We start from the raw sequence: 20,421 nt of genomic DNA, 5'->3' as shown, positions 1-20,421 counted from the left end.
ATCAGTCAGTGTGAGTTTTATTTTTAATTGTATGAGTTGCCAAAAGTTAAAAATCAGAAGACTTCACACAAAGATGTGCATATCTAACTTCTCTTAAAAAACAAAAATAATTTGAAAAACCACACCACGGCTCCTACTTAGCAACAACTGGTTGAGTTGATAGTGGCATTTTGATGGAGTACGTGCTCTCCAGTCCACCATAATGCCCGCCACTCCCTACTATTTACACCTACCTGTTTTACTTCATCACCTAACTGATCCCTGCAGGCATCACAGTGTAAAGTGTGACCAAATACTCTCTTGCCAGAAGGACTTCTGTCAACATAGCAGAATAAACTGATGAAAAGAAATGCTCAGTAAAAGACACAAAAGGATCCCAAGAGAAAATCTCTAAATATGGCAAACCCATGGGGCTGCTGGTTTAGGATAGAGGCTTGTAAAGGTCTTAATACACATCCAGAAGTTGTGTCCTCCAGACCGCAGGAGGTGGAGAGGCTGAAACTGAGACTCGTGCATAAAGCTGAGAACTTCCAAGAGCTGCTCTGTCCTTTAAGAGAGCACTAGAAAACTTCACTAACTGGTATGGGATCTAAAGGAAGAGAAATCACCTCTGAGACATAAAAACACCAGATCTGTACCATACATACGTATAGAACTTGAAAAACTTGATTTTTCTATTTTCTCATACCTATCCACATTTATTAGCTGATAGTCTTATGTAAAGAGCTTTCCCTCATCAACCTGAAAAGGCAGGGTTAAAATTTAATTTTTTCCATTTTTATACCAATTTTCAAAATAAGGAATTGGCTTAATACTAACCTCCAATGCTGGCAAACAAATTTTGGGTCAGTTCTGCCTCAGTATTACAAAAGACTTATGGATGTTTTTGTTTGCCCAATGTTAAATCAATTACATTTAATTGATTATTCTTTTAATTCCATTGTCATTGTACCTTTTAATTCCAAATTATCCTGCACTTAGACAGTGGGACTCCTGTACTCTTTTAGCACACTATTAGGTTGGTCTTTAAGGGCTTCCTTGCTTTTTGGTACAAGATTATCCCAGGCTCATTTTATACTTTCCCTCCCCACATCTGGAATCAGCTGTTTCTCCAAGGAATCTTGGTTTCTTTTAGTGGGGAATGGTAATTAGCAAGATCTGGGCATTAGGTACACTCCTACTGGGATGTCACTGCTTCTGGCCCTTTTGTATGGACAGAACAGGAAATACATTTTTGAAATATCATGAGTTCATAACGATAGTACCAATTCAAATTTGACATTACAGGTTTTTTTCCTTAATTTCTTTCATTTTATATTTGTAACTTTCTCTTAACACTGAATATCTTAGATTCTAATAATATGCTTACCCAATTTTATACACATTTGAAAAATTTAAAGGCACAATTCTAATATTATTACTAACAATAAAGCTACTGAAGAAAGTTCAAGAGTTCTTGGCAGTTTTATGTCCTCAAAATGTAACTCACTAAGGATTTCCCACCTTTTTCATATATCAAATTTCCACACGGTCTTGGGTATATTCTAAGACTATTCTGTTCTCTCCTGATCCAGTCTTCTATCTGCCTAGGAATAACTGAATTTTAATAGATATGTATAAGTCAAATGAATCTCAAATTAGTTGAATGTGGGGAACAGTAGACATAGTTTTGGATAGAAAAGTCTCTAAGGGTTTCTTTTCTTTCTTTCAGTTGTTTATTCAATCATTTTTCAGTTCGTACTCTAGCAAAGGAACATGCCTAGAACTTTGAGTTTTGGTTTAAAGTTGCAAAAGGAAAAACATCTTAATGTTTTGAGAGAATTTGCAGCTGAAAAGCATGAATTAGGCATCTAATTCAACTACAAACAGTATTTTTAAGGATTTTATACCAAAATTTCAGTTCTGTAAACCAAAAATGTGTGTATTGTTTTCAAATAAAAAAAAAAAATCAAAAAAATATTTAGGTGTCCCAAAGGAGCAAAATTTGCTTTTGTTTACCCTGGAGCACAGTTTAAAATACAAAGAGCTTTCAAAGTAAGCTGACTACAAAGAATACCTGGATAAACAAACATCTTTGATCAATTCAATAGGTATCTCTTGAATAACTTTCCTAAAAGAAGTGATTTGTTTTTTAGGTTAATAAAGATAGCTTTGTTCAGGGTTACCAAATGGCATCAAGAAATGACAGTCATCCGTAGCTTGACAACGGAAATACGTTCTGAGGAATGCGTCATTAGACGACTCTGTCGCTGTACTTACACAAACCTACATGTAGCCTACTACACACCTAGGCTAAATGATACTAATCTTATGGGACCCACCGTTGAATATGTGGTCCGTCATTGACCAAAAACATCGTTATGTGGCGCAAGACTGTAGTAAAATGACTGTATAAGGGAATGTCACACATTCTTTAAAAAGTTTTTATAATGAATCAACTTAATAGGGGCAATTAAAAGATCACATACAGACATCAAAACCAATGACGAAAATAATCTACCACCTCTGAAATTAACCTTTTTAGTGTATTTCCATTTTCTTTCAAAAATACTAGCTTGGTATTTAAACAACAGAACGGAAGCTGATAATGTCAAAATACTGTGTTTTCCAACATATAAAATAATCTGAAATATTTCACTAGTATTAGAGTATTAACATGTAGCTTTTCAATAAAATGAGGAAATACTAGATGTATTTTTAAGGCATCATTAAAAGCTTTAAAATTCCTCAGATATTTTAAGATTAGTCTACATTTCAGTAAAAATGCGTTGGTAAACGCATTTTTTGAGTTTGAGACCATCATACTTCCATAAGGTTTTCAAGTGAGATATCTTTTCCCCTCTAATGTCTTAAAATTAACAGGGTTCTTTGACTATGACTATGTATGTATGAGAACAGTGTTAGTCAGCATACCCAATATCCCCCAAATGCCAATATTGTAAAACAGACCAGCAGTGAGAATTCTACCTGTGAAATATGCTACATATTTTACTGTCAACAATAAAAAATAATTACAATGTAATTACAGGAGTAGGCAAATATAAAGAAATATTGTTTAAACAGTGTAAGCAGTCCTTATTTACTAACAGTTTTACAGCATTTACTCCAAAAATGATTGTGAATCAAGACTGTAAAGGATGGTAATGAAGCGCAAACTCGTACGTTCTTAATTTCTTTGAAAAACGCGTGGTAATTTTTCTTAGATAGCTGAGGACTACCAGGTGGTTTGGAATAAGTATGTATAAGGTCACATTGCATTCATTTGAAGCTCATTGTCAGTTTAACTTTTCTTTGTCCTCTTTATTAACTATTCCTCCCAGCAGTAGTCATTCTAAAGGAAATATATGGTTGTTTTTGTCCAAATGTCTCTTCTGTGTAATTTAGCTATTATTTATATCTTGTTACTTTTGAAAAGGAAATACATACATGACAAGCATTAAAATACAGATAAACCATGGAAAAACCTGCTAAAAATCATGTGACCATTACAATCTAAACACCGTATGTAATAAGACCATTTAAAAAAAGAAAAGTAAACAGGCCCTATGAAACGAAAGGAAGAACTATAGCTGTGACAGAAAACTGGGCTAAGGAAAATGTATGCATTTGGACACAAAACTTAGCTTTGAGGTTCCTGGCAGCCAGTGCTTTCTGCAGATATATTTCTGCCTAGGAACTGTATCAGGTGATGTTTTTATTTCCAGAAAGGGGCAGTATTTAAGTACAGACAGGACCACTTCTACATGCCAACAAAATGTATTTCACTAAAGCTTGAAATCACTTTGATAATTTTAGAGAAAACCAACACTTCATAAAGATTCCTCTGGCATTTTTAAACAGTGATGACAGGTGTACATGCTGTTAGCTCTGGAAAATACAGCTATTATGCATTTTGTTATACAGGTGATAAAGCATTTATTCTGAAGCAGATTTGTGAAATAGATTAGGAAAAGTGTGATGCTGGTGATTTATTCCTGTTTCTTCCCCATCCCCATCTGCAGGTCCCAGCCTCACCCCTGTGCTGGTGCTGTTCTTTAACACTAAATAGATACAGTTTCAGCCTTAATCTGAAGTAACAACCCTGGAAGGTACTCTGAGACTAGTGGTTTTTAACTGGTCCAGGGGTGTCCTGGAGGGATACCAAATGCAGACGGTCCTGAGCTTCTAGAGCTTTGAAGAAAAAGTTCTTGTTTTCAGTTTAAATATTTTTGAACTCCCATACCTAATATCTCTCTTAGTTAGCAATGCTCATCAAATATGATATTTATCTCTATCCCTTTGGAAGGCCAAAATTATGAGGAAGTAAGTTATAGGACATTTGAGCGACCAGCCTTGCATATTTTCTTTTCTCGGAGAACTGTTAGAGTTATTAGGACTAAAAAGAGATTCTTGATGTTCCAGTCTGTTATGAGGAGGGTGAACCTTAGGACAAGTTTTCTGGCACAAAATCACAGCACCTGCCTACATGACTCTTTTTTTCACCTGTGAGAGAAAAAGATCAAGACAACCCTATAAAGCTTCCCAAGCATTTGTTTTGATTAGCAGCAGTAAGAGTAGTGAACGACAACATTAAAATTACTTGGACCTATTTATAATCCTGTGTTTTATTATTGTTAGTAATAGTAGTAAGTAATGGTAGGAGCAGTAGCATGCGGGAGTAGATACTTCAGTCTACAAAAGGCTTACAGTTTACTCTGTGTGTATGTACGTGTGTGTGTATATATATGTCACTTAATACTCATAATAACTGAGAGATATATTTGTCATCACTCCGTTTAACAGATTTAAGCCAGAATAAATCAAAGCTTATAAAGGTTAAGTAACTAGGCTAAGATACAACATACATACTAGAACCTGAGACCCAAGTTCAAATTATAAGACTTCAAATCTCATTTTCTTTCAACTGTATCATTTGTTAAAAGTTTCAGTTGTTGGTGCATTTTGTGCACTCAGAAAGAGCAACATTAACTTCATTCTTCACATTATTTAGAAAACAAACAGGTTCCAGCCCTGCTCAAGGCTTAAATTAAAATATGCATTATCATTAGTAACAAGCCATTTTAGTAGTAAAATAGTATGTGATTTTTCCCTTTTATGATTTTTCTTTTGAAAATAGGTTTAAAACATTTCATTTTCTTTATTCTAATATAACTTACCAGTATTTTTGTAGTGATTACTTTTATTGGTTTTTTTTTTTTTGAGATTATGAGGAAGACTTTCAAGAATCTTTTTCCTGCTATGTCTTTTTTTTTTTTTTTGTGAGGAAGATCGGCCCTGAGCTAACATCTGCCAATCCTCCTCCTTTTGCTGAGGAAGACTGGCCCTGGACTAACCTCCGTGCCCATCTTCCTCCACTTTATATGGGATGCCTCCACAGCATGGCTTGCCAAGTGGCGCGTCGGTGTGCGCCCAGGATCCGAACCGGCAAACCCCGGGGCCGTCGCAGCAGAACTCGCGCACTTAACCGCTTGCGCCACCGGGCCAGCCCCCCTGCTATGTCTTTTGAGCCCTCAAGACCTCTTTCTCCGCTTAGTATTTAAATATCCTACACTTAAGTATCAGTGGTACTGTACCTACTTAGAAAAGATTTCAGTGTACAAAAAAAGACCAAAATATTTGTTTCACCCTTTTTTAACGACCAAAATTTCAAAACAAAATGAAATATGGTAACTGAAATTATAACTCTTGAATCTTTCAAATCATCTAGAATGAATTTTGAACAGTGATATATTTTAAATAAGAATGCAAACAAGAAAATAACAGCAAACATTCAACAAACTATTAGCATATTTCTGTGCTAATTAAAAATCAAATATATTATGTTTTTCTTTCCGTGAGCTGATATTTTCAAAATCTCCAGGAGTGGCCCTTCTAATATCTTTTTCTGGACGAGAGCACATTTAGCTACAGGCTCTGGAATGAGGCAATTAGCTGTATGATTAAGCCAGGAGATCTGCTATTGAGACGTGAATTATCCAGATTAGCTGTCTCTTCTGTTTAAAATTCAGCTAATTTGTCAGTTTTTTCTTTAACTTCCCATAGAGATCTTTACATTTATGATGCAATCACAAGTACTTTTACCATAAGGACTTTTATTGTGTGCAAATTTGAGAGAAACAAGGCTTTTGGGCCTTAAAAGCCCTAGGAAACATGTACATAAATGAGTACCATTCCTAAATACTAGGATTGGTTTTCCAGATGTATGGATTATTTGGGCATCTTTCTTCCTCCTTTGCTGTGCTTTGAATAAATGGGTCATTTTTGTGGTTCTCAAATATATTTCCTTAAGGGTTTGGTGAATCCTTGGAGTTTGAAGAGAGAAGAATCTGACCATCAACTAAGAAGAAAATAAAAAGGAAAAAAATTTGGAGAGAATGACTCTGGGTTTCAGTGGTCTAGTCTACTTCAGCCCTTCCTTTCTACTGACTTAAATAAAGACAAAGATCTAATTTGACGAAATAACAGAAATGCTGGGCTTTTTGCTGGAAGATTTCTGAAGTAATATAAACTATAATATAATATCTTAAATCAGTGGTCTGTAGACCATCATTTCATGGGAGTGTTAGCAGATGTCATCACAAATATGGTTCCATCTTCAAAAAGCTGACACACAGGGAGTTAAATTGAAACAGATGTCTTTACTACTGAACTTCTGAGAAACATATATGCTAAAGTTCATTGAAAGGGATATGGTATAAAGCATTTTTAAAAACTTCACTTTGGGGGCTGGCCCAGTGGTGCAGTGGTTAAGTTCGCACGCTCTGATTTGGCAGCCCAGGTTCACAGGCTCAGATCCTGGGCGCAGACCTACCCACTGCTTATCAAGCCATGCTGTGGCAGGAGTCCTACACATAAAAGTAGAGGAAGATAGGCACAGATGTTAGCCCAGGGCCACTCTTCCTCAGCAAAAAGGAGGAGGATTGGCAACAGATGTTAGCTCAGAGCTAATCTGCCTCACAAAAAAAAAAAAAAAATTCACGTCACCATGGAATCCATTTTAATGTTGTTTCTATTAATCTCTCACAGATTAGGAAATGCTGACTTTTAAGCCAATTTTTAAAACCAATAATGCTATAAAACTCCAACTATTTGTTTGAAATATAAATGTTTTGATTGAAATATAAATCACAATTGAGTCAATCTCAAATTTCTAAACTTTGTATTTAAGGATTACATTAAAAACAGCTTGTACATGCCAACCTGCAGGTCAGCTCATTGGTAAACCGGGAGATAGAATATACTTAAACACGAAGAAAAAGTTTCATGTTAAGTTTACAAACGAGGTTTAAAATACAAAGCAAACATTATGTGCATACCTTTGTATTTCATACAATGCTTTGCGAAAAGCAGTGTGTTTATTAAAAATGCATTAATCCAGGGCCGGCCCGGTGGCGTAGCAGTTAAGTGCGCGCACTCTGCTTCGGCAGCCCAGGGTTCACAGGTTCGGATCCCCAGTATGCACCAACGCACCGCTTTTCAAGCCATGCCGTGGCGGTGTCCCATATAAAGTAGAAGATGGGCACGGATGTTAGCCCAGGGCCAATCTTCCTCAGCAAAAAGAGGAGGATTGGCAACAGATGTTAGCTCAGGGCTCATCTTCCTCACCAAAAAAAAAAAAGTATCAATCCATTTGTCCATGACCCATAATCAATAAAATTAATCAAAAATCACAAAAGGAAAAACACTTAGTTTGTACTATTTTTGTGTGTGTGGTGCAAATGAATTAAATATTTTAACTGGGGAACAAGTATAAAATTTTTGTAAAATTAACAAATCGTTTTAGTTTTGAATATATAGAAAGTATTTCTATTTTAAACTAGGTGGACCTGCTAATAACTTTTATTTAAAACATTAGCATGGAAGGTGAACTTTTTAAAATGAAATGAAAATTTGATTTCTTTCTTTTTTTATTTAAACAAATGCCCACACGTAGTAGTCATATATCTTTGAAATAAAGCTTCCTCATAAAACACTAAAGCTACATTTTGTTTATGGACCCTTTTAAGTATCTTTAACACTGCTGTAATTTGATATTTTATTTCATTAATAAAAGCCAAGTCAGTTTTTCCTAAGTATTCTATCACTATATAGAAAACATGATTAGTTTTGAATAAAGCTTTTTTAGACAGTTTAGAAAGAAAATAATGTCAATTAAAAAATTATCTGATTCTGGAGACGAATAGTGGTAATAGTTTCACAATAATGTGAATGTACTTAATTCCACTGAACTGTACACTTAAAAGCAATTAAAATGGCAAATGTTGTTATGTATGTTTTACTACAATTAAAAAAATAAAAAGTATCTGATTATAAAAGTAAATTTTTAATATAGGAGATTTAGAACATAGTGAAAAATTCAAAAAAGACAACAATTATGAACAATTTGATGTATCTAAACTTCCAGTTTTACTTTTATTTGCTTTAGTGATTATACATATATTTTATACATTTAAAATAATCTTTCAAGATTTTAACAATTATTTAGAATTCATTAGGCTTGCTTTTACCATATATTTTACACTTAGCTTGAATCCAGAGTAAATATTTATAGTAATAATATCAAGTATAGTAAAACTTTGTCACTTCAAGCTCATTATTTTTACTTCTTTTACATTTGAGTAAAATAAAAGTGAACGTGTAGTTTGCTTATTTCTAACAAGGCAAAATATACATTAATGCATTTTTAATTTTATGCAGTGTAGCTACCATTTTGGGAAATTAAATTTAATAAATGATTGTTTTATTCAAAAGTCACAATCATTATTATGAACAGGGTAAAAGGTACAAACGTTTGACTTAGCTCTTCTTTGCTCAAAAAATTGGTGACACAGTAGGTAGTGTAAGCCTCCGTGATGCCTCAAGACATCAAATACTGTCTTCATCGTTGTCAGCCATCAATTAAAGCAAGACCGGTTCTTCCTCTTATGATACATGCTGTGCTCTTGAGAGAGACTGTTTCATTTTCACTTATTAGTAAAAGTGAGAGAGGAATATTGTTCTTTTATTTCTGTAAGAATTAATATTGTTCAGTTTTTATATCATGCTTTTGAAATCACTAGTTTGCTAATATGTTGGTTTAGGTATTCCAAGGTACAGGGAAATAATAATTGTTACCAAAAAGGAAAAAGAAAAAAGAAAGGAAAAGAAAAGGAAGGAAGGAAAAAAAACAGTTGCAATGAACTATATTCCTTCTCATAAGTCACTTCTTGAGAAATAAAGTAGGATTCTGATTTTATAAGTATCTACAAGACATAAAAGCCACAAGCTTTCGCAAATTCCTACAGACAAATTAAATTATTTTGACAGGAAAATATATTTAAAGACCCATTTATGCTCGGTCGTGGTTTTCTCCAACCACGTGACAGTAAAATGTCTGTCAGAAAATCTACTGAACTGGGAATACAAAATCAATGGCAGTGACAGAACACCTCAAAATTTCCAATCTCTGTCTCATTTAAACAGACTGGTCTTTGTATTAGTGTTTAAGCCAACATAAATTATCTTGAATGTAAAACTGCAGCAAGTACACAAAGCAGGCTAACCTAGATACAGCCATGCATCACTCAACGATGGGGTTACGTTCTGAGAAATGCGTTGTTAGGCAATTTCATTGTGAGAACATCACAGAACATACTCACACAACCCTAGATGGTATAGCCTACTACACAGCTAGGCTATATGGTTATAGCCTATTGCTCCTAGGCTACAAACCTATACAGCATGTTACTGTACTGAATACTGTAGGTAGTTGTAACACAATGGTAAGTATTTGTGTATCTAAACATAGAAGAGGTACAATAAAAACACAGTATAAAAGATAAAAAAATGGTACACCTGTATAGGGCACTTACTGTGAATGGGGCTTGCAGGACTGAAGGTTGCTCTGGGTGAGTCAGTGAGTGAGTGGTGAGCGAATGCAAAGGTCTAGGACATCACTGTACACCACTGTACACCTAGGCTACACTAAATTTGTAAAATTTATAAACACTGTACACCTAGGCTACACTAAATTTGTAAAAATACTTTCCTTTCTTCAGTAATAAATTAACCTTGGCTTACTGTAACTTTTTTACTTTATAAACCTTTTTAATTTTGTAACTTTTTGACTGTTTTGTAATAATATTTAGCTTAAAACACAAACACATTGTACAACTGTACAAAAATATTTTCTTTATATCCTTATTCTATAGCTTTTCTCTATTTTTAATTTATTTTTTTTTTTTAACTTTTAACCTTTTCTGTTAAAAACTAAGACACACACACATTAGCCTAGGCCTACACAGGGTCAGAATCATCAATATCACTGTCTTCCACCTCCACATCTTATCCCACTAGAAGGTCTTCAAGGGCAACAACACGCATAGAGCTGTCATCTCTTATGATAACAATACCTTCTTCTGGAATACCTCCTGAAGGACCTGCCTAAGGCTCCTCTTGAGGAGCTGTCACTCTTTTCAGAAATATGTCCACGGTGGTTTGCTTGGTTTGTTTTTTTTCCTCACAGATTTGTGTGTAGGTAGATAATGCACCATGAACAATCCTCTCTATTAACGAAAACTTTTCAGTGTTGGGATCCATGTTTTCAAACTTTTTAAGGAGCCTCTTAAGGTCTGCAAAAGTTTCTGCTAAACTGTGAATTTTCTTGAAGGTTCTTCTTCTTTTTCTTCTCTTGCAGTTTCTTTTTCTCTTGCCCCTTCTTCAGCTATGCAACATTATGACGGCTACGATGTCACTAGGCGATAGGAAACTTTCAGCTCCGATTATAATCTTAGGGGACCACCGTCGTATATGCGGTCCATCGTTGACCAAAACGTCCTTACGCAGCACATGACTGTATTGAATATCTTGAAGCAGCTGGATTTAAAATAAGTGATGGTTAGCAAAATCTAATAATAAACTTTTGAGGGAGGAAGAGTTGATGTGGATTTTTTATTATGTGTTTGGATTTTAGGCTTTTTTAAAAAATTCTTTTTTATGGTTCTAGACTCATTGTATAAACCAATTTTAACCTTTCTCCCTTTGCTGGATAAGAATAGGGTTGCTTACTACAATACAGTGATATTTCCAATACTGTAATGTGGCAGAAAGGATCCAGAAGTCTCTGCATCCATAAAAATTCTACGAAGGTTAGTTGCTATGTATTGCTGGTAGCTACCAATCGTGATACGGTTCCAACATTTACCTAACATTTTTTGACAATACTTTTTGGTGCATTTATTCATTTATTTAGGCATTCATTTAACATCAATTGAGCCCTGTTTTTGTGCTGTACACCTGTTTTAGGTACTGGGAATACAACCGTCTGCAATACAAACAAAATCCCTTCCTTTAAGAAGTTTATAATCTACTGGGAAAGCCAACTTTGAAGAAGTAATTACAAATGTGTTTAGTGTAAACTGTCATTGAGAAATGCCAAGTGCTTTGGGATAATTTGACACGGGAGACTAACCTAGACTGGGAGTTCAGGGACAACTTTATTGAGGAAATGATGTTTGAGACTTGAATGACATTTAGAAGTTAGCAGGACTAAGGGGGAGGTAGGAAGGAGGAGCGCCTTTAGGGTAGTGGGAACAGCGTGTGCAAGATTTGGAGTATGAAAGAGGAACTCAAAGAAGGTTATTATAGATGGAGCACAGAGAATAAGGGGAGGGAATATTGCATGCCTTGAAGCTAGGAAGATTGGTAGAAGTTAGATCATACAGGGTATTTTAGGCTGTGTTGAGGATTTTAGACTTTATGTGAAATACAGAGAAAGCCATCACAGACAGTAAGAGTTAAACGATCAAATTTGTATATTTAAAGGATCACTGATGAGTCTCTGGATTGGAGGGGAGTAAAATTGGATATGAGGAGATCTACCAGAAGGCTATGCCAGTGGTTTAGCTGAGATATGCAGTAGGTTGGGGAGAAAAGAAATAAGAGCTTGAGAGCTCCTGGGAGATACAATGAACAAAACTTGGTAACTGTGAGAAAAGATGACTACCGATTTCTTCCTGGTGGTGACATATATTACTAAGATTGATAAGCCTGGAAATAATGTTTGTTGGTACACTTCCAACAGCTGAATGTGTATGCGGGCACGTCACTTGTGCATTTTAGAATCAAAATGTGCAATCTAACTAGGCTCATTGAAAACACAGCAAAATCTAAAGTGTTAGCAATTCTGAAACTACTTGTATGTCTAAGACTGAGCAAATAAATATATTATGGATATTAAGAATCAAGTTTCTTATGTCAAAGAAGCTACAAATAATTTCTTATTAGTAGGGGGAAGCTATGATGAACCTTGTGGTGCTAGATTGGAATTGGAGATATCATTATGAATAAATGGTTTTAAACAGATATAGAAATAAAAGAGTGACCATATGTATGTGTATACGTTATATATTTCCTAGCTCTCTTCAGGAAAGGGCCTGGAAGCCTTGAGATCATGGCACCAATGAGTACACTTAGTGCCCAGATCTTGGTTTTTAAGCGCTAAACATCAATAAAAGGAACCAGGGTTCCTTGGAGAAATGCCTGACTTCAGGACTGCGGCAGGGAAAGCACGTGATGAGCCTGAAAGATCTAGTGTGCCAGAAAGTAAGGAAACGTTCAAAAAATGATGGAAGCATGTAAAAGAAAGGAGGAGCCAACTTGAAGGAGCTGTCAGTAGCCAAAGTGGGGACAATTTGAGCAATGATCGTAATGGATTATAATCCATAGAACAAAAATAAATATCCAGATGTAACTATATAACTCCTAAATATATAAGAGAAAAGGGAAAAAGCTCTTCCTTGCCACAGAACTTCAATTATACACATAGAAGGAATGATGGAAACAGGAAATCACCATTTGAGAAATAACACAGTAATAACTATTTCAGGCAAGAATCACCAGTTAGTGGAAGATATTTATGATAATAAACAGGATATTTACATAGTCACAAAGTATCTCACTATAAGATACTAAATATAAAGGGAAACATAGTAACTACACAGTAGAGAAAGCGGGCATCTCCTTAACCAAGTGATCAAAGTAGACACCATTAGTAATGAGATATATAGATATTATGTACTTCCTGATATGCTGTACTGAAGACACAACATCATTTTTGCGGTATTCTTGCCAAAAACACATAACTTGAATGCAATCATAGAAAAAAAATCAAACAAACCCAAATTGAGGGCCATGGTACAAATTTACTGACCAGTCTTTCGCAAAAGTGTCAAGATTATGAAAACTGAACAGAGGAACTATGCCAGATTAAAGGAAGCTAAGGAGACCTGACAACTAAATGCAAGGGGAAATCCTGGATTAGACCCTAGACCAGAAGGACAGTAGTAGGATAATTAACAAAATTTGAATAAAGGTCTGTAGATTGGTTAACAGAATAATATCAACGTTACTTTTCTGATTTTGATACTTGTATTGTGGTTTTACAAGATGTTAACATTTGAGGAAAGTAAGCAAAGGGCATATGGGAATTCTTTGTGGGAATACTTTGTACTATTTTTATAACTTTTTAATTTTTATAACTTTTTTAAAGTCTGAAATTATTTCAAAATTAAAAAATAAAAAAGATACACAGAACCCCCAATTTAAATGTTTTCTTCACTTTCATGGAGAAGAAAGGATGATAGAGTAGGGTTGGTTTTGTTAAATTTAACTTTATATTTATGTCCTATATTTATTTCAGTTACCATAATTATAAAACACTGATCAAAGCATTAGATAATTCTGTAAGTATTGACTGCAAAAATTCTCTATGCTTTTGACACATACTTGTTATTCTTAGCTCTGTCTTTGAATATTTACCTCACTTGAGGAATATTTCAGTCTTCCTATCCTCTTCATAAACATCATCTTGGGAACAGATGTATTTCTATTGTGTTAGCACCATGTATCTTTAAAATATCTTAGTAAAATATGGTAACTGTGCTTCCTGAAATGATTTAATGTTAACCTCACTTAAAATAATTAAAGAAGTCAAAGTAATTAATTTCCTGTTTGTTTCAGTTTATTTTTAATTATTGGGAATAACTGGAAATACTGAAATACTTAAAGAAAAGGAGTTGGGACAAAAAGAGGGAAAACGTTCAAAATCTTTAAATATTTAGATATAACTGTGAATTTTCACTCTACCTTCATTTAACACGTGGATAAGCTGAAGCCTAGAAGCTTAACTGTTTTGCCAGGGTCATATAGTTAACATACTGGACGTGACATTTGAACCTAGGTCTGTTGCGCTCCAAATTTTCCCACAATACTGTAATGAATAAAGGATATACACATTGTTGCTGAATTTCTGAGGAGTCATTACTCTTAAAAAAAATTTTTTTTTTTTTGCCTATTTGGTAATCAGGTTTTCAGAGGTCAAAACTGTCAACATTTACTTACATTAAGTTTTTAGCTAAAATACAGAGTATTTATAAATTGGTTTTGGACAAGTGAGGAAAAATAACTTGCATCTACTACGTATCATATCCTTTCCTTCTTGTAAAGCAACTGAAGTTGCTCCTGTCATGCTCCTGAAAAATAAATACGAAATCTGAACAGCTGATGATTATACAATTACAGGTTGCCATGATAAAGCACACAATCACACCTAATCTTCCTTAAAATAAATGTACTTAACTACACTATAATATATGTTTTAAAATGTTAAACAGAGGAGGAAAAAAGATACACAAAATGTATTGTTTTTTTGAGGGAAAGATGCTAGACAGGTGCATGGTGGGAATTTGAAAAAAACAAAATGAAATCTCTAGTCGTGGAAACCCTTCTTGGCTTGTACTGAAAATGAATTTCCTCATGTAGCCTGTAAATAAGTCAAAACAGAGAAGACTGAACTTGGGGAACAACATGTGTGTTTGTTAACCCTGTTAATAACCGAGAGCCAGAAACTTGAGAAAAGAATGATTAGGTTAATGGGATCTTTAGGGCAGATACATCAACCATTTGTTTTTATCCAGGCAACGCACTTTTCCTCTCCTATTCTATTTCCTCATTTCCTACTCCACGTTCTTCTCTTTCACTGATATTCCCTGCTCCTTCCACCCCCAGACCAGGGGTGAGGCATCAACACGAGGGGGAGAGTTTTATTTAGTTTCTTTGGGAATCCTTCTGACTATACAAGTGAATAGGTCAAATTATCTTTATCCATGAAAATGAGTGTTTCTTTTGAAATACAGACTATGGTTCCAAGAAGAGTATGATCACAAAGTCAGAGGCCTTGCATTGTGGATGTGGATATGAGTTCTTGCTAATAGCCTAAAATTCCATTTTTCCATCCAACTGCAGCATTAAATATTGGAGGTAGGACTACAGACATAGAGACCAGACTGGGAAGCCACAAATTATCTTATTGGTGGTGATTTAGTTGTAGTAATACTGTTGAACTTTTATAGAGCACTTCCTGTGTGCCAGGCACTATTTTAAGTGACTGACATGTATGAACTCTTTTAAATCTTTATAATCTTAGGTACTAACCTTATTTCCATTTTATGGATGAGAGAACTGAGGTATAATTAATTACTCAAAGCCACATTGTTGAGATTCTACTATGAACCCTGGTAGTTTATTTATAATGTATGTATTTTTCTAATTTTGCCTTTCTCCTTAAATCTAAAAGGCCACAAAGCTAAACATTTAAGCACAGGTAAGCCCAGGTATAAGCCTACATTTTAGCATCTAAACCAGGTAACAGCTGTGAAGAGAAATTAAAGGTAGTATTTTAAAACTCTGTCTCCCATAGCTACTCTTATCTGCATAAGGTATATTCTAAATCATGATCTTTTTCCCTTTCCTTCCTCCCTCCCTTCCCTCTTTCATTTCTTTTCTAAAAAGGTCTTGATAATGTTAGTAGTGTAGTCATTGATCAAACTGTTTATCTGCAAATGCATCTGGTCAATTCTTCCTCCTTATGAAAAGTAAACAACACTCAACTATGTATCATTTTATCTTAATTCTCAAAAGGAATCAATGAGATGATGTAAAAATTAGGAAGAAACCAAAAGAGTTTAAAGACTAAGTAACTATGTGTATGGTTCCACAAAACAAATCTAATAATCGATAGTAAGAGAAGTGAAAGGGAATAAAGGAATAAAAATTTGTTGACTTCTTGCCTAAGAATCAGATGTTTTACAAAATTTATTGTTTATAATGAGGACTTTGGATTTAAAATGACAAATTTGGTTAGGTTAGTAGGGGAGGAATGGTGTTGATGGAAACACTATTTACTTCTCTCTAGATTGAAAGGGGAATTTAGGCATGGGGTATTTAGCTGATTTGATTATGTACTTTAGCACAGGAGGTATAACGTTCTTCATTGCTTTATAAACATTTACTTTAATTTCTGGGAGATTTTTGTGAACTATCCTATGGTCATGGACTAAATTTTAAAATTATATAAACGATGCCTCTGGTTATAGAACACAGTGCATTCTGTAGTGCACTAGTGTATCTATTCATAGTCAACTTTATTATTTATTCATATGTGTACTTTAAAATTTCTGACTTGTTCTTGACATCAAGAACACATATTTACATATTTTTTCATTGGAAATATTATGGAATGTAAATTAATATTTAGCATCAACCTGAGTTGATGAAGTGAATTTGCTAGAAAAGGGAATGGTAAACTTCCTTTAAAAAACTTTAAGGTCAAGAATCAATTTTTATATTATTTTCCCTACTTCATAACTGTGGAAAACTATAGCAATCAAGGTCTTACAGTTAAAAGAATTGATATTTCAGGACAAATTATAAAGAGAAGCATTTCCTTTGGAGAACTTTTCTCCCATTGCTACTGTTACTGTGCTGAAGGAATGGTAATTACGTTTCTGGTAGCGTAAGGCTGGTGGTCCAACATGAAAAAGCAAAAAAAAGTTATTCTATATTGGGTTTTTAAACTGTAGCTTTTAATGTTACAACCCTACATATTAGGGTATGTAAATGAATATTTCCTTATTTTCAAAATATCTTAAGATAATGAAGGTAATAATATTCCTGTCAATGAAACTTATTAAATATCATGGGAATATGCTTATGACTTAGTGTTAAATGAAAATAAAAGCAAGATTCAAGACTAAATACGAAATATATTCTATTTTTTTATATCTTCTGACGTGAACAGGTATATTACTTTTTAAGTAAACTTTTGTGAAGTATGACATGCATACAGAAAAGTGCACAATCATAAGTGTACAGTTTGAAGAATTATCCTAAAGTGAACACACCTGTACTATAACCAGTGCCCATATTAAAAAAAGAACACTGCCAGCACTTTCTCATGCTCCCTTTCAGTCACTGCCTCCTGCCTCCTCTAAATAGCCACTATCTGGACTTCTAACACTGTTGAGGAGTTTTGACTGTTTTCGGATTGTATATAAATGGAACTATATAATCTGACTTCTTTTGCTCAATATTGCTTGTGAGATTCACCCCTGTTTTTGTAGTTGTTGTTTATTCATTTTTATTGCTGTGTACTATTTGATTATGTGAATAAATCATAATTTACCCATTCTATGTTTATGAGCACTTGAGTAGTTTCCAGTTTGGGCTTATAATATTTATTACTTTTATACTTAAAAGTGGATTTAAAAACCAGAAATACCAACCAAATCTAGTTTTCAAACGAACAACCGTTAAATTGGCAAATGACTGAGTATGCTAATTACTCTACAAGTTTTCTACTTTCTTATGCTTTTTTTTTTTTCTTTTCAGTTCTGATTTATCAGGAATCTGCAGATTTGGGGATGTCTAAACATGTTATTGATTATGCTCAACCTATTTTTCTTATAGGTACTTTGATTTATCTAGTTCAGAGATTTTCAGTCCCTCATAATAGTCATTGTCATTTCACAATAGAGGCAGCCAGCTCACTCTCCTTTTTCCAACTTCAGAGATACTTAAAAACCTGTCAAAAAAAATTCTGAAAAACTTTCCAGAGGTCACATATAGGGCAACTCCTACTGCCTGCAATAAAGAAATCAAAAGCTCATATAAAAAGCCTCAGAGTCCCAAAACTCCTTGCACCTTAGTCATTAATGTAATATTGGTCAGACTTTATGAAGCAAGCTAATGCCTTAGAACTTTTTTTGTTTGTCTTAATATAAATGAGAATAATCACCTCCACTTCTATAGTCACTTCCCATTATCTAAGTTGTTTTCCTGTGAAATCCTGATGCAAGAAATGAATAAATGGATGAAAAACTGAGAATTAACAGTATGCATATTAATGAGATAGCACCAGAGAGTTAAGTGATAAAGTGTAAAGTCTTCACAGTAGGACCCTGAACAAATTACTAAAATGCGATTTAAGCATATTAAAAAAATACTTCTCAAAGATATCTCTTTAAAGAAAAAACTGAAGTCTCTTTCATCTTTATTCCACAGTCATCACATTGTTCTGCAATTGTTTGTTAACACGTCTGTCTCTTCCTCTAGACTGAGCTCCTTTGAGGGAGGGTATTGTAAATTAAATTTTATATATCTTGCATTTAGCACTTAAGTGATCAATTAAATGTTTGATGAATGAGAGAATGAATTAAATGAGTAAATAATTTTTTGAAAAAGAAAAAAAGTTTGAGGGGAGAGGAAAAAAAACATTTCATATGCAATGTATTATCGTTCTGAATTCAACTGTTGACCCTTCCCCAAGTCTGCAATCTTGAATGGTGGAAACAACATCCTCATGAGATCCTGGAAGAGAAGTTCTGCCCTTGTAATCAGGTGTTTGTCAGTAGAGATGCACTCATTTGCACAGGTCTAGTTCTACCTCTGACTAGAGATTAACCAACTGCCATTAGTTTAAATTTGGAGACAACCTGCCTAAAAGTGCACTTAAATTGCAACTGACCTTTGTAAACTGAGTGTAACTGTGGTTGTAACAAACAGAAAATTGAATGATATTATAGCTACACACTGGGAAGGGTTAGGTCAGAGCACTCTTGATGACTGTGAGTTGTTCATCCTCTGGACACCCCGTATTAAACTCCTATTGGCTATTAAAATTTAGGACAGGTTAATGACAACATTCTAGAGTTCAGCAGCTCTCAGCACAGTAGACTCAATATAACATTTTTTTGGTCTTTATCATTTTGTTACATATCATTTACCGTATGTGGCTTTAAAAATAATATAGCAAAACATTCTTCAGAATTTTGATTGTGATAATTATCACAAAACCAACACATTTCTGTTAGCATGTAACTAAAAATTAACTTAAATTCCATCTTAATAGCATTGACTACTCACGAAATTAATAGTCATGAAAGAAAATGGGTATAGGAAGAATAAGTCACTGAAATTACAGACATCAAAAATTAGAAACCACTAAATTGATAAATTGTTTAGTGTCAGGTTAAGCATTTAAATTACCTTTATAAAACATTTTTCATAATCCTTTTTTGAGCAGTTGCTGCTGTATTTTGATTAATATTTTAAACAAGGAACTGATATTCTCATTTTGATTACTAAAACATTTTCTTTCATTCTTTTCAATTCTGTATTTAAGGCTAGCAGAGCCTCAGGCACTGTTTGGGTAGGAAAGTGATAAACTGACATTAGAATATGGAGGAGGAAGAAAAACATCTCACCAACAACAGCCAGCAGTAACTAATGGTTTTCAGCTGCTACTGATCTAATTGATCATAGCGCTATAACTGAAAACAGTTCTGTGTGATTCATATGTTGTTCTGTTGGAACACATTCTCCTTGCTTGTAATTTTTAAACCTTACTAACTCTGGGTTTCCCTTTCCTTAAAAGGTAATTTCTAACAATGCATTTCTTTTAAAGCTAATAATTAAAAGGGAAAGAAAACTGGCAGCCAGTTAGGTTTCAACAAAAGTTAATCCTCTGTTAGAGAAAAATATTATTCTTTTATTAAAATAAAATACTCAGCTACGTGAAAATTTGTCCTACATTTGTTAAATGCCTTACGTTAAGTGGTTAATATCCTAGCATAGTAAAAGATTAGTACCTTCCACTTATTAACCTACTAGGTCCAGATTTCGCTCTCAGATGCTATCATCACATCATCACACATAGGTTGAAAATGACATTTTCTCAACTATTAAGGCATAACTTTCAGTGAAATGTATTTAGCTGTCAAAGATCTGCAAGCAGTCAGCTAGCTGAGACATGATGTTACTACTCTTAATAACTGTTAGTACAGTTTCAGCTATACAAGGGTACACACTTATAAAGGCATTCACTATTTCACTAGACTGCAATGCACTGCATATTAATTACTAAGATGACCTCTTATATGAATACTATCCCTAAACTGTATTTAATGGTGTTTATCATCAATAAAATTTTATTCACAACACTAGAAAACTACAGAACTTTTCTATGTTTTTAGCACTTTTGTTTTATTTTTTTATTCATTATAGAGTTATGAACACGTATGAAGAAAAACACCATAACTTGGCCAA

The 20,421-nt window shown here is 34.1% G+C and overlaps 1 protein-coding gene across 4 annotated transcripts in view; it reads right to left on the bottom strand.

Annotated features, from left to right (window-relative positions):
- LOC131413228 (ubiquitin-conjugating enzyme E2 E2) overlaps positions 1-20,421 on the bottom strand; it is a 339,406-nt gene that overhangs the window by 191,514 nt on the left and 127,471 nt on the right. Inside the window, exons 6-7 of one of the 4 annotated variants that reach the window (XR_009221918.1) lie at positions 9,996-10,854; positions 8,383-9,953 (exon numbers count right to left, since the gene is read on the bottom strand). The exons of the other annotated variants lie outside the window; for them this stretch is intronic. The gene's annotated coding sequence lies outside the window, so the exon portion shown is untranslated. Of the gene's footprint in view, positions 1-8,382; positions 9,954-9,995; positions 10,855-20,421 lie in introns of those variants that run through there. 4 annotated transcript variants of the gene reach the window in all.

The sequence above is a fragment of the Diceros bicornis genome, chromosome 2, assembly GCF_020826845.1.
Source record: "Diceros bicornis minor isolate mBicDic1 chromosome 2, mDicBic1.mat.cur, whole genome shotgun sequence".
Lineage (NCBI taxonomy): Eukaryota > Metazoa > Chordata > Mammalia > Perissodactyla > Rhinocerotidae > Diceros > Diceros bicornis.
This window is presented reverse-complemented; position numbering and strand designations above follow the sequence as displayed.